The sequence below is a fragment of the Anser brachyrhynchus genome, assembly GCF_964034855.1.
Source record: "Anser brachyrhynchus genome assembly, chromosome: 13".
NCBI classification, from domain to species: Eukaryota; Metazoa; Chordata; class Aves; order Anseriformes; family Anatidae; genus Anser; species Anser brachyrhynchus.
The window spans coordinates 9,077,737-9,091,598 of NC_137708.1; positions in this window are offsets into that span (position 1 = coordinate 9,077,737).

Here is a 13,862-nt window from a genome sequence, read left to right on the forward strand (position 1 = left end):
GTAGCGAAGCAGTGAGGGGAAGGCGTGCTGTCAGCACTCCTGCCCCCAGTCCTGTCCCCTTCCTTCCCCTCCATCCAACCCACGGGTGCGGGGGCTCCATTATGGGCCGTGTCAGCCAGGGACGCCGGGTGCAGGAGGCCTGGCCCAGGCCAAGGCTCGTCCCTTGGCTCGAATGGGATGTGAGGGGAGGCAGGTAGAGCCCACAGACACTCAAGGCCTCGGAGCATCGAGGCAGCGGTGGCACAGCGTGGTGGCGAGGTTTTGGTAGCGGGGGGCTGCAGGGGTGGCTTCATGATTATTGGGTGATCTCCCCGTCTTTACTTCAACCCTGGAGCCCTTTTCATAATGTTTTCTCCCCCTTTCCCGTTGAGGAGGGGGAGTGAGAGAAGGATTGTGGTGGAGCTCGGCTGCCCACCTGGGTAAAATCACCACACAACAGCAGCACCCTCCCCGTTTTCCTGCTTGTCTCACGAATGCCGTTTCAAGGAGGTTGCTACAACCAAAGCGGCGCTCAGTGTGACCTCTGAGGTGACGTTCAAATGGAGGTCGATAAATCAGATGCAAATATTTGTCCACACTGTTAAACACTGCCAAAACACCGGGTTAATAAAGCAAATGTACAGTGGAAAAGAAGCAAGGAGAAAGCCTGATTTTTTCCGTCAGTCTGGTCACAGGGGGAAATCAGAATCAAGGTAATAGTGAGAAACAAAAGACAGAGGATTAAGCTAGTCTATTAGATGCATTGCTAAGACTTCTTAAAATGATTTTTTTTCCTAATTAACTAATGTAATGAATGTTTGAAACCAGTAGCAGGAATTAAATTATATGGTTCCTTATTTGCTTTGTCTTGTATTTTCCTTCCAATAAATTTTCATCTCATCTTCTGGTCATTTTTGTTCCGCCATCAAATTATGAATGATCGGACAGCAATAACTGATGAAGGAAAGAAGCTTCCTTTGAAACCTTTTAATATCTGCACAGCAGTAAGTACATGCTTCTGAGCCAAAGCAGTACTCCTGCAGAGCACAGCTTGGTAGAGGGTCACTGTGTGGTAAAGCTATTGTCAAAATCTGTGAAAAAATCGGGTGTTGAGCCTGATTAACTGTTGAGCCAGTGTAAAACACGTAAGAACTTAAAATGTTTGAGAGAGCTCCCCTTGTCAAATCGGTTGACACTGAGGTGTTTGTACATATGCATACACACGTGGTATGGGGCTGTCTTCCTGTTTCCTTAAAAAATCATGAAGCTGGGACGACGGGAAGGAGGTGAATTGGAAATGCATGACAAATTCTTTGATTTTTCTTAAAAATAAGTAGGTATGAGCCTAGTGTACACCTTAAGCTCTTAGTGTTGAAGAATTTGGACAAATAACTGGTACAGAAAATTACTGACTTGTGATTCACTGCTCACTGTTCCTGCTCTAACTGACAGCCAAACACACTGATAGCATTAGTGTAAGTGGGATGGTCTCTAAATTATTAAAGACAACAATGATGTAACCTTAGCTGGGAAGGCAGGCAGCTCTAGAAACTGGGGGAAAAAAGCTATTGAAAAGCATCTTGAATTGTTTAGCAGGCTGTCAGTAACTGGCGGCAGCTTCACGACTTCATGCTTTGTTACGCAGAGGAAATTATATAGTTGCAGAATTCGGGAACACTAAAATAAAAGTGCAGCTCAGGGGCTTATTCGGGTCTACATGGTGAATAAAATTCAGCCTAACTGCGATGGTCCTGACCTTCGCACTCCCAAACCAATTGCCTTTTGCATCAGATCGGCTCCTCAGAGGCTGTTAGAGCCTCCAGAGCAGGAGCACTACAACCACAGTCCCACTGTGGCACAGCCCAGCCGCCTTTGTCCATGGAGACAAATTACAATCAGCTTTGCAGGTTATAATTAGGAATAACAAGTGACCTGGGTGTTTTCACCAGAGGGCTTGCACAGCCTTCCCCGGGTTGCAGACAGGGATGAACACTGGGACAGTGTCAGCATTGATGAGAGGGTTTGTCTTGCCTTGGCATGGATGTGTCCTACATGCTTGGATGAAATGTGACATGCCGTGGCTTGGAAGAGGCCGTGACAGGCACCTTTGTGAGAAGTGGGATGCTAGATCCTCAACTTTATACCCAATATGGCCCCTGAGCCTAAAAAAAGTTCTCCCAAAAGCCAAATCTCAGGCTCCTAAGACGAAGAGGAGGTAATAGCTAAAAATGTAAATTCTTTGGCATAGCAGACAGTACATTTGCTAGGATTTTCTGACATAAAATAATAGACAAATTCAGCCCACTGTCAAAGCTTGAATTACTTTCTGGTTTCTATGTGCTGGTAGGCAGGGTTTCATAGCTGCCATTTCATAGCTGGGTGAGCACAGGCTAGTCCCAGTGCATCTCTGTGCCCCCTGGCTGAGCTGCATACGCGTTGCTGCAGCCCCACATGCCTTCTCCCCTCCTGACCCTACAGTGATTTTTTTTTTCCTTTAGCTTAGACGTGAACTTCCCCCAGGGACTTCCATAAATTAGGCTCATGTGTCAGCCTGTCCCCAGCACCCCGGGGTGTCAGCAGAACCATCCTACCAAGAGCACCACTGGCGGCTGGAAGTTTCCCAGCCTTTGGCCGCTGCCAGGCTGACTTCTAGCAGAAAAGGTTGCGTCTGCTTCAGCGAGTGTGCTGCTGCTTTCCTAGGCTGGAGGCCCAGAAAGCACAGGAATCTCTCTCAGTTGTTTCCTAGCTCATGTGCTAGCAGTGCTTGTGCTGGAAGATAGGTCTTGCTCTCACTAAATCTTAAGATACCCACTGCAGACAGATATAGGGTAGATTCAAAGCCTCTGCAAATTGTCACCAGTCTCCCGATCCATCTAGTCAACTAAGGGCATAAACTGTTAAAGCAAAATTATTTTTTTCATTGCCTTAAAAAAACAAGGGCAAGAAGTACTTTCAGAACAAAGCTGGAACAGGTTCCCCCCACAGCACAGCCAGCAGGGGATCTTCTGTCTACCCTATCCGTGCAGGGAGCGGCAAGGGTCTCACTGGTCCCATGTCACCCATGGGGAGGACAGATCAAAGTCAAGCCCAGAACATGTCACTGAACCAACAATCACACCAAGGTCTCCTGCATCTGATCGCAGGGCTTGGAGATGCTTGTCTGCATGACCATGTTCCCCTGGGTTATGGCGTTTGGTGAGAGTAAGAGAGACAAAGATGACCAGAGGTGATGCCTATGTGGAGCTGTGATGTGGCTTTGGGATGGCATCAATGGTCAGTTGAAAGAGGATGAATCCCTCTGGGTTAAAGTCCTGAGCATCAAGCCTGTGCTGGTCTAAGAGGAGCAGGAAAACAGGAAAAGCTGCATACCTTGCACACACACACACACACACACACGGGAGGATCTATCTTTGCCAACTCGTTTGACAGCCCATTGATGTAAATTATGATTTCTGGTTCCCTTTGTGAGAACAGTGCTTCTTCCCAGCACTGCAAACCGCTGCTGACTCACTGCCGCCGCTCGGGCAGCCGTCATGTGGCAGCAGCCAGCCCCTGCACCAGTCTGGTGACTGGGCTCGCTGGGGAGTTTGGGTCACGGCCGTTTTGCGCAGGCAGCTTTGCGCCAATGGCAGTCCCTCCGTGGAAGGTTTAACCTTGCACAGAGCTAACAACAGCTGGGCCCTGTGGTGAGTGGTGCCCTGTGGCTCCTGCTGCGGCAAAGGGCACCCCGAACCTGTTTGTGTGTGCAGATGTGTCAGGGCACACACATGCACGCATGCGTAGGCATGCACGCAGCGTTCTGTTACAGCTAACGTGCCCAAAAAGCATGCTGGGGAGCAAGGCAGCACAATGCAATATGCAGCAGAGGTTGAACAAGCCACAGGGAGCTGTGTCCCAGCTACATCCACCCAATCACTGCTTGCGCGCAGCATGGGCTGGCATTCAGAGGTGTGTTCTGGTCTGAATTTCCATCACTTATACCTCCGTTTGCTTTCCCTTGCTTTTTCCTTGTCATGGTAGCAGGTGGATGTCCAGCAGACGTGCTGCGCTGTCACACCAGGGCACAGATCTACCCGTTGCTGCAGGCTGTGGCGGAGCCTCCAGAAATCGCCACCACCCAAAATGGTGCAGGAGAGCTAGCAGGGGTGGTGGGAAGGTGACAAGAAGGGATCTGCTTTGGGAAGAGTGTCAGCTATGAGAGGAAATGAGGGAAGTTGGAGCAAGGAGGGAGGATGCTTGCGAGCAGGGAGCCCAGACATGATGGGGGAACTCAAATCAGCCTGTGAGGGATGGAGTAACATGCCGAGAAGTGCAAATACGGGGGCGACTGATGGAATGTGGTCCAACACCTGCCTCCGGGCATGGAGGAGGAGAAAAACTGTGCTGGGAAACATGTCGTACCCAGCTGAGGGCTCCCAGACAGCCCTCTCCAGATGTCCAGGTGACAACAGTAGCTAAACACTCATAAATAGCAAATGAGATCACTGCAAACTGACAAAAATACATCAAACACAATGCTGAAGAAGGTGGGGCAAGGCAGATAAGGCGGTGGTGGCTGTGGCTGTTGCTGTGTGTGGTGGGTGTGGAAAGAGACAGTGGCATCTGCCGGCTACTGATCACTAAAGCCACCCTGCAAGGCTGTCGTGCTTGAGCTGTTTAATCTAGCAGCAATGAACAGGTTTGCATTCACACAGAGATCACGCGGCACTGTAGCATATGCTTTTCCTTCCTGGGAACATGGAAAGTGCTCAGCACTGGTCACACTGTAGGAAAGAAAATAACCTACATATCTGTGAGATGCAGAAGAGTTCCTTTGGAAAATATTGTCCCAGGATGGACGGGATTTTTTCCTGCCGTGGTTGAGAGGAAAAGGTGCTCTGACAACAAGGGACAGATATTGCTGCTATTTGCTATTGCTGGTATTTGCAGAGCTGGTATTGTTGGAGGATTCAGGCTGTATTAGCAGCATCCTTCAGCCTGTCCCCAGTGCAGTGCAGCCCTGATGAAGTAGCACATCTTCAGGACAGGCAGATTTTCCTTTATTCCTGAGGTGACAGGCCAGAGGAGTCATTTCTCTAAAGTACATAACCTGAGGCATATGCGATGTTAGACCTCCCAGTAGTACAACTTGTCTGGTTCTTCAGCAGGGAATTTTTTATGCAGTTGAAGTTGTCGGCTTAATTTTCCATCGTAAAGGCCAGTCCCACCCTGGGAAAACTCAGTGGGGAGGCACCTTCCCATGGGCAGGGGGGTAGGAAGAAGAGGGCTCAGCACCTGCTGAGAGGATGAGCACAGTGAGCATGGACCAGACCCCGACTCCATCCCACAAGCATGAGGATGTGGTGCCTGGAGCTGAGCAAAACTGGCAACATCTGAGGTTTTCCCCTAGCTTCCAGACCCAGAGCATCAAGTTGGTTTGTTGGAAGAGAAATAGCTTTGTTATTTTTGAGGGGAGCTAACCAAAATAAGAAACAGGACATAGCGCAGCTACTGAACTGAAGGTGAGGTGCAAACTGGGCTCCTGCTAAATGGAATAAGAAATGCTTGAGAAAGCCCCAGCTGCCTCCTGAGGTGCCCTCCTGAAACTCACTGTGCATAGATTTGTATTCAGAGAATTTTCCTGCTGCTCTGACTTGTGCTACATCATCTGCTCTCACAAATAAACCAATTTAATTACACAGACATGCTCTTTATTCATTCTTCCTGGCATACTGACAATTTCTGCATGTGCAGATGAGTTGTGTCTCAGCCTTTGCCAATGCAAATGCTCCATCCTCCAATTTTCCATTTTTTTTTATATTTTATTTTACTATTGTTATTTTTTTTGTCTGAAGATGTTCAGTGGATGTGTATGCTTTCATACACAATTGTTACACTTTTGTTTGCTCTATGTTCCATCTTTAAGTGCCTAGGAGCGTACTGCTAATTTATGAATCAGAGTTGGTGCCTCACTGTATAGCGGAGCCATGCTTTCCTCTAGAGATTTGCTTTTGTTCTTCATTGCAGCTCACCAAAAGTCACGATGAAAGCAATCCACACTAAAAGAAGGTGCATTCACTATTCTTCTAAAAAGAACTGTAAGCAGCTTCCTTTGAACTGAATTTTGTCAGGTTTGAAAAGATAATTAGCTACTTGTGAAGATCAAACACGAATCCAAATTTAATGTAAGTGTTGAATCAGAAACAAATAAGTAGCTTTTACTAACATCACTTTACAGAACCTTCTTATATTTGAAAGAAAAAGTAGAAATAGAAAAGAAAATAACATTACAGTGAATTGATTACCTTGCATACATTTTCTGCATTGAACAGAAATTTAAACCAAAGTAAATGTTCTCTTAAAACATTGACAGAAGTCAGTTAGATTTTGGAAGGTATAAGAACGCCACGAAGTGTTATGGTATCTGGAAGTTATAACTTTATATATGCCATTAACACAAAGCCTGTCAATCCTAAGAAAACCTCTCCAGCTCGTGGTCATCACATCTGTGTGTAACAGCCCACAGGGCACATGCCTGGACAAAGCCTCTGCTGAGCCCCAAGGAGAGCCCAGGCTTCCCTGGGCTACAACCAGCAGTTGGAATGGTTTTTAAACTTAGTATTTTATCAAACGGTTTTTAAACTGGGATTTTATCTACTATTAATCTGTAGACTCCTTTCCTCCACAGAACAATTGCGACCACGACTCTGAGTCACACTAAGAATGGCCCTAAGGAATATTACTTAGAGGAAAATAAAGTTGTTTCTGTCGCACAGAGATATCTGCTGGGCAGGGAGGGAACTGGAAGTTAGTAGCTCCGTCAGCAGGACTAGTGCTGGAGCTGACTCTGATTTGGGCTTGCAGATGGGGTTTCATTTTTCCAAGTTTCACTGCTAAAGCTTTTGCTTTCCTGACTCAGCAGCTTCTGCTGGTGTCATGTCTTGCTTGGGCTGGGGGCTCAGGATTTCATATGCTAACTCATGAGCCTGGGTCTACTGGTGCATGTATTTGTACCCTCCAAGGGTACAAACCTCCACGTTTCCAGATCTTCCCTCAGAACTTGCATCCTTTTTTCACAAATGCGCCAGCCACTTTCTCCAGCAGCTCTGTTACCTGTCCAAAAATGTTCATGACTGCTGAACATTGGCACTTGCTGGGAGGTCCTGGAGAAACGCTGCAACACCCAACCACGCCAGAGTAAGTCAGGGTTGCCATGGCAGCCCTAGCATTAATTCTCCTGGTTTCACGGTTTTCTGCCTCAACCTTAGTATTAGTTTAACCCCAGTTTATATATATCTGAGCTTTTGATGATAATTACTGTTTACTTCCAGTGCCTTGTTCTGCTGCTTTTTCTCCTGATGGACTCCAGCTCCCAGAGGGAATTAAATTGCCGCTCTCTCCGGTGCCCAGAAAGAGCACATGGTGAATATCTGCAAACTTGTCTAGTCAGATGTGGGAGAATAGTCTGAAATGGGCCTTTGTGGCTTTTATGGTGTTTGGAAAGAATCCACAAAAACTCCACTCACTGAATCACCTGTCCTGTTCCTGGAGGTGAGCTGTACGTGCTGGTGTAAGAAGCGATATTGGCAGAGGACAGAGAAAGACAGGGAAAACCAGGTGGTAGCAAAGAGCTGTCCGTGAGGGGTGGCAGAGAGAAGTGCAAGTAAAACTTGAATAACAGCAGTGGAAGGCAGAAGTGCCCAAGATAAATAAGACAGAGCCCTCCCAGCCCAGAAACGTGTTTGCTGTGGAAATGGCAGGGCACCCCAGGGACTGCACTGCATCTGGTCGGTACTTGGTCTCACATTCTCTTTTCTGCTTTTTCCTTGCCAGCAGGAAGAGAGCCTTATTCTGCCATTGCACTTTGTTTGAAGGATAGTGCAAGGTCCCCCTTTGCTGCTGGAAATATTGTTTTTTAATTAGAGCCAGCAGAAGCAATTTATTTGTTTACTAGTGTCCAGGAAACATACCCAAGGGAGATCTCTGAACATGACCACAAAGCTGATAAGGATTAATGGTAGATGATAGAACGCTGGATAAGGCTATTCAGACATTTAGGTCAATATCACCTATTAATAGCATGAGCATTAAGTAAATGAATATCAGGTTATTATATGCTATTATATTTAATGAGAGTCAGTATTTACTTTTCCTCTAAAGACTGCTGAGAACCATGTTTAGCCTCATTGCATGCTCTGGCAGCCAGGAGGGCAACCTGCCTATTTCACCACTGGTGAGTTTAGTACAAACGTCACATCTGAGCTTTAAAAGGGCACCGTGTGGCCTATAGCTTTTATTCTAAGACAAAGCTCACAGTATTTAACCTATTCTACGTTGCTAGCAGGGAACGAGTTATTAGTGGAAACAAATCTTCCTTCTACAGGTGTTGAAACCTGCTGTGGAAGCTAATAGAGTCATCAGTGGTCACTTGCAAAAGCAGTTCCAAGAACCTAGTGTTGGCATTGCTGTGGCTTATCCAGCACCTCCAGGTCCCTGCTGTGCCCTGGTTGAGAAACAACAAAACAGCTCCTTTGCTGACATCTGCACTTTCATTCTCACCTCCCTTAATTTCCTGCAACTTCATTTAAACTAAAAAATAATCATAATTCCCAAAACATTTAGGAAGTGCAGAAACCCAGCTGTATCCTGCCCATGATGGGTCAGTGTGCGTGCACAAGCCCAGGTGGGGAAGCTCTGTTTCCCACCCCAAGCAACCGCCTCCACAGGGCTGTTTCCGAACTGCTGCAGCCCAGCAGGATTTCTTCCTTTCTCCCTGGGTTTCCTTTGCTGTTCTTCAATTCTGGCACCACCCCAGACCTCCAAGACTGCCTCTGCTTGCCCTGCAACACTCTGCTCAGAGGGGCTACACCAGAGGCTGGAGATCCCTGGTAGAATTGAAACCAACCAATATCCACCAAGAACTTTTGGGTAGAAACAGAGATTGACTGGGAAAGTCTATCTATCCATTCGCTGATTTGAGTCAAGCTATGGGCCTGTGGAACTGAAACTGCTCAGGGAACTCTGGAGGCTGTGCTAAAAAGGAGTTGATTTATTGTGCTTATGTTATGGAGGAATAGAAACTTCTCTGGCAGTGGGCAATAAACAATCATCTATGGGGATGCAGAAAGCAGTGATGTTAAAGAACATAAAATTGAAGATATTTCTTAATGACACCATTTGAGAAAGCCAAACTTTCTCAAGTTTGAGAAAGCCAAACTGTCAAGCACTTCATATACTTCTTATATATATATGCAGTATGTCAGTGCCAAGCTCTGGATGAGCTGCCATGCTGGACGAGCATCCCCACTAACACAGGGCGTGGAGAAACACCCTTGAGAACTCAAAACCCAGCTGAAAAGCAAGAGGAGACCTATAGATACCAGGAGACAAAGCCAAACTGGGGAGCAATAAGCCTGTATTCTCTGTGTGAGAGTCAAAAGTACCAGCACATTGCTTATCCCATTATTTTATGGACTGCTAGACTGCAAACCAGCACACCCGGCCCTCAGCATCGATCAGAACAAACCTGAGCGGTTTCCTGTCTCGCTGCACCAAGCCCTGGAGATGAGGAACATGTGCGTTCTCCATGCTGGGACCCACACGGTGCAGAAATGGTTTTCCCATTCAGGGGAAACTTACAATATTTTGAACTTTTCTGTCCCCATCAGCCAAAAATTCAAAAAACGGGGAGAAATGGAAATCTCAGCCATTTTGTTTTGAATAGAGCTCTATAAATCATGCAGCCTAACAAGCAAAAGAGTTTACTTTAAACGTCTTTGTTTAGATCTTTGTTCTAAATTTACAACTTTTACTGGCTTTAAATAAAATCCTTACAGTTGCTTATATACAACATTTTTCCTTGGTTTAATTTTAGACATGTACAGCTAAATGTTAAAAATGCATTACTAAGTAGTTGAAATGTCATAGTCCTAGATTAAACTTCTCTAGTGGAATTAAATTAAAGGTTTCTGCTCCTGGTTTAGAGCAGCACAGTGTGAATGTTTTATAGCAGCAGCAAAGCCAGAATTACAGGTTGAACTCCCAATCTGTGTGCATGACTAACACCAGGAAAAACAAAAACAGTTTGAACTTTTAAAGGCTGGAGCCAAGGAACAATAAAGGCAATGTAACTTATTTTAGAGTCAGCTTTCTTCTGGAAAGAAGCAGCTCCTGCTGTGGCCCCATGCTCCTGTGGCTTGGAGCTGGGGGTGCACCCCAGGGAGGATGCCCGGAACCCTGTGGTTGTGACTGCACACTGTGTCCCCTGCCCAGAGGCAGCCTGGAGGCAATGCATGCTCTCAGGTAAGCCTTCTGGGGAAAATTAACCCCCCCCAAACAGTGGGGTGCTAAATTCCAGCCCCCGTATTGTGTTGGCTCTGGCCCTGTCGGCAGTGCGAGGGAAGTGGCTGTAGGAAGAGGCTAAGGAAAAGCCTCCTCCGAGTTTTCCCATGCCACCACTGACCCTGGGAAGGACTTATGTCTGCTCCCATATTTAGCACAGGAGGGAAATGCCTTCTTCAGCAGGAAGGACGTGCTTGACCCTCCTCTTGTCATGTCCCAGTGTGCAGGACAGCAGTGACCTTCACCAAGAGGGTGAGGGATGCACCACTGCTGGCTTTTGGGGACGATGTGGCACATCTGAGCTAGTGGCTGGGCAGCGGTTGGCAGTTACGGTAGGAAGCAACAGAAACGCTCCCTGCTGCTCTGGTTTGGTTTTAAACTCTCATCTAAGTAGTGATGAAGTTTTTTATAGCCTCCTCTCTCCTAACACAGCCCATCAGCAATCACCTTCCCCACCAGTGGTCAGAGGGAAGGTGCTGCCCCTGTTGTAGGGAAGGTTGGGTGGAGATGTGTGGCTTGGGCCTTTCTGACATTGTAATGCAAAGCAAAACACCCCATGGAGCACAGCTGGAGAGCACTGTTCTCCTCTGGTCCCAGCTCCATTTCCTCCTCAGCATCTCAGGCACATTCATGACATGCCAGAGAGTAAAATTTCCCATTTCCTTCCTCAGCTAAACCTGGAAGGGGCAATAAATAACAAGAGGAGTCTTTTATAAGCAGATATCAAGTACTCACATCCGTGGCATGTTACTAAAGTTATACAATAATTTGCTCTCAGAATATCTGTTTGTACAAGCAACAATCTGGTAGTTTTGCAGTCTTTGGCTGGTCTCTTCTGCAGAAAGTCTCACTGCTCCCGTGAAGTTTCCTTTGCAGCAGTGTCCTTCCTGCCATGATGATTCCCTTTAGCTGGAGATGATCAGGAAACAAACAAACAAAAAAAAACGAATAAAATATTTAAAAGAGATCAAGCCAAATAAAATTGTAGAGTTTCTCAGGACAAGTCTCAAAAACAGTCAGTATTTTTCACCTGAAAGGACAGAAGACTTAAGAATCTTTGTTAATATACTTTTTGAAATAGCTTCATTCAAGCAAGTATTTTGGATAAATGGCAACCATCTGGCACGATCTGAGGCTCTCCCGTCCCCTGTATGTTTTGTGCATGCTGCATTTTCAGCAAAAGGAACAAAGGACCACCACCTGCAGAGCACCTGGTCCTGGAGAACACCTTTCCTGCAGAAGGCCTGGAGATGTCAGGAATGTCACTGGGATGGAACAGGTGGAAAAAAGTGCTGCAGGAAAGTGTCCAGTGCTGAACGTTAGTGAGTGGGGGGCTTGAGCAGTCTCAGGGCAGTGGATATGGGAGAAATGGAGGTTGGAGAGGTCTGATCAAGGGCTGCCCAGGGGGCGGCTCACTTAGGGAAAGTGCTGGGCACGGTCCCAGCAAAGAGGGGACAGAGTAAGGACTGGAGGCAGCACAGTGAAGGGTGCTGTGATATGTGTGTGTGAGGGGGCGGTGAGGCTGGGGGTGTAATACCAGGCGTGTAAACATTGCAGATATTGCTCCTGTCGTGTGTTTTGTGGGGTATCATCACAGCAGCATGGTGCAGCTGTCTGCAATGACTGGCAAATATCCTTCTTCTACAGATGAAAATGAAGCACCTCTGGAGGCACCTTGTGGCCTAAAGTTAAAGTCCCTGCCTGAGTGTCCTAGCTCTGGTTCTGGGCCAGGATGTACATCACAGGGCTGCTCTGAGTTATGTCGGCTGCCCACAACGTCCTTCCCTGAAAAAGCATCCGCGTCCTGCTCTTACAGAGCCCTTTTCATCTAAGTTGGAAAATCAGGTTGCAAAGTCCCTTACTGCTATCACAGAGCCCTGTGAAGACAACACACCAGAAAACCAACCTTGCACTTGTTTGTGAGCGCAGTCTCACTCCCTACGAAGAAGAAGAATATAACCTGTGTTTCACTGACCACATAGGATTACAAAGCAGTCGGCAAATATACCTGCGACTAAACGCTGTTTACAGGTTGCCAGTGTCCTGCTGCCAAGGCTGGGGTGCACCTGGGCACCGCCAGCATTGCCCACGTGGAAGCGACGTCCGTGCCAAGAGCGATGGCCAGCACCCAGGCTCACTGACGGCGGAGGTACACTGGTGCTGACAGGACCAGGCTGCAGGGACAGCGTGGCTGCGATTAAATGCATGATTGTCCTCAGTACCCCTGCACCTGTCCCCGGGCCACCGCAGCGCACCTGGCAGCTCCGCGCAGCGAATGCGGAGCAACCGGGTCAGTGCTCTCCCAGCGGTGGGGCACAGGCAACGCGACGGGGTGCCTTGCGCCCTGCCAAAAGTGCCCCGAAACGGGGAGAGGAGGGATGCTGGAGAAGGGAAGCGGCAGCCGGGGGGGGGCCGGGGGGGGCTGCCGGGGCCGGGGCGGCTCCGGACGCGTCCCCAGACGGTGGCGCTGGGTCCCCGCCGTGCGCGCAGCCCGCAGCGGGCAGGGCTCCCGCCGCCCCGGTTTGAGGTTGTTTGAGGAAAATCAGCCAAATTGCAACAAATGAGTGTGTCCTGCCATATATATATACATATATATATATATATATTTCTTTTTTCTTTCCCAGCAGGCGGTGAACTCCTGGTGCGCACAGGTCTGCGAGGGATTCCCCAGAGCAAGGACCTCTCAAAGAGGCAAAAAATAAATCGGGTTCTAGGAAAAAAAATAAAAAAAAAAAAAAAGAGAGAGAGAGAGAAAGCGTTTTGTCTGGCAGAAATTACCTTGGTTTTGCTTCAAAGCAGCGCAGCGCGCTGAAGGTGCAGAGAGCAGCTGGCTGTGGCGGGGCTCAGAGGCAGCCCCTGGCGAGCGGGTGTGATGCCCAAGCACGTGGGCATGGGGCAGGAGTGCAAGGCCCCTGCAGCCATACTGGTGGGGCCCCTGTTTCAAACTCTGCTGGTGGCTTTAGGGATGCTGGTTCCCCCGGGTTTGATACTGCAAGGGGAATGGGAACATGTTCTGTTGTGGTATCCAATAGCTAGAACCATCCTTAAGGGAAAATGGATCGTGTCTCCCTCCAGGGGATGGAAAAAACAACTAACTTGAAGCCTCCACATGAGATATGAGTTTGGATGTGTTCACTCCTTTGGGACCCATCTGCTTGTTCATCTCTGTGGCAGCTCTCAGGGGTTATTTTGATCCTCTCTCCTTTTATTGCAAGATGCAGGACCCTGGTGAATTTTTCCAGCTCATTTCCAGCAGTTTGGTTTTGGGGTACCAACTGAAATACCAGATTCAGTGTGTTTGCAATAAGGCAGACTTTGGTCCTCCCTTTTCCATACATGATTTGGCTTGGCTGCTCTCTTTCCTAACTCAGAAACGCAGAAAGACCGTGGGCTCTCCTGCACGGGTATTTCAGAAAGGCTGAAAGACAAAATCAATTTAAATGCATTAACTCTTACGAGTTTAGCTCAGTTTTCTTGAATATAAATCACAGAGTAATTTAAATAGATCAGCTCCTGTGAGTTTAGCTCTGCATCCTGAATGCCACAGAATTAAGGAAATCTGG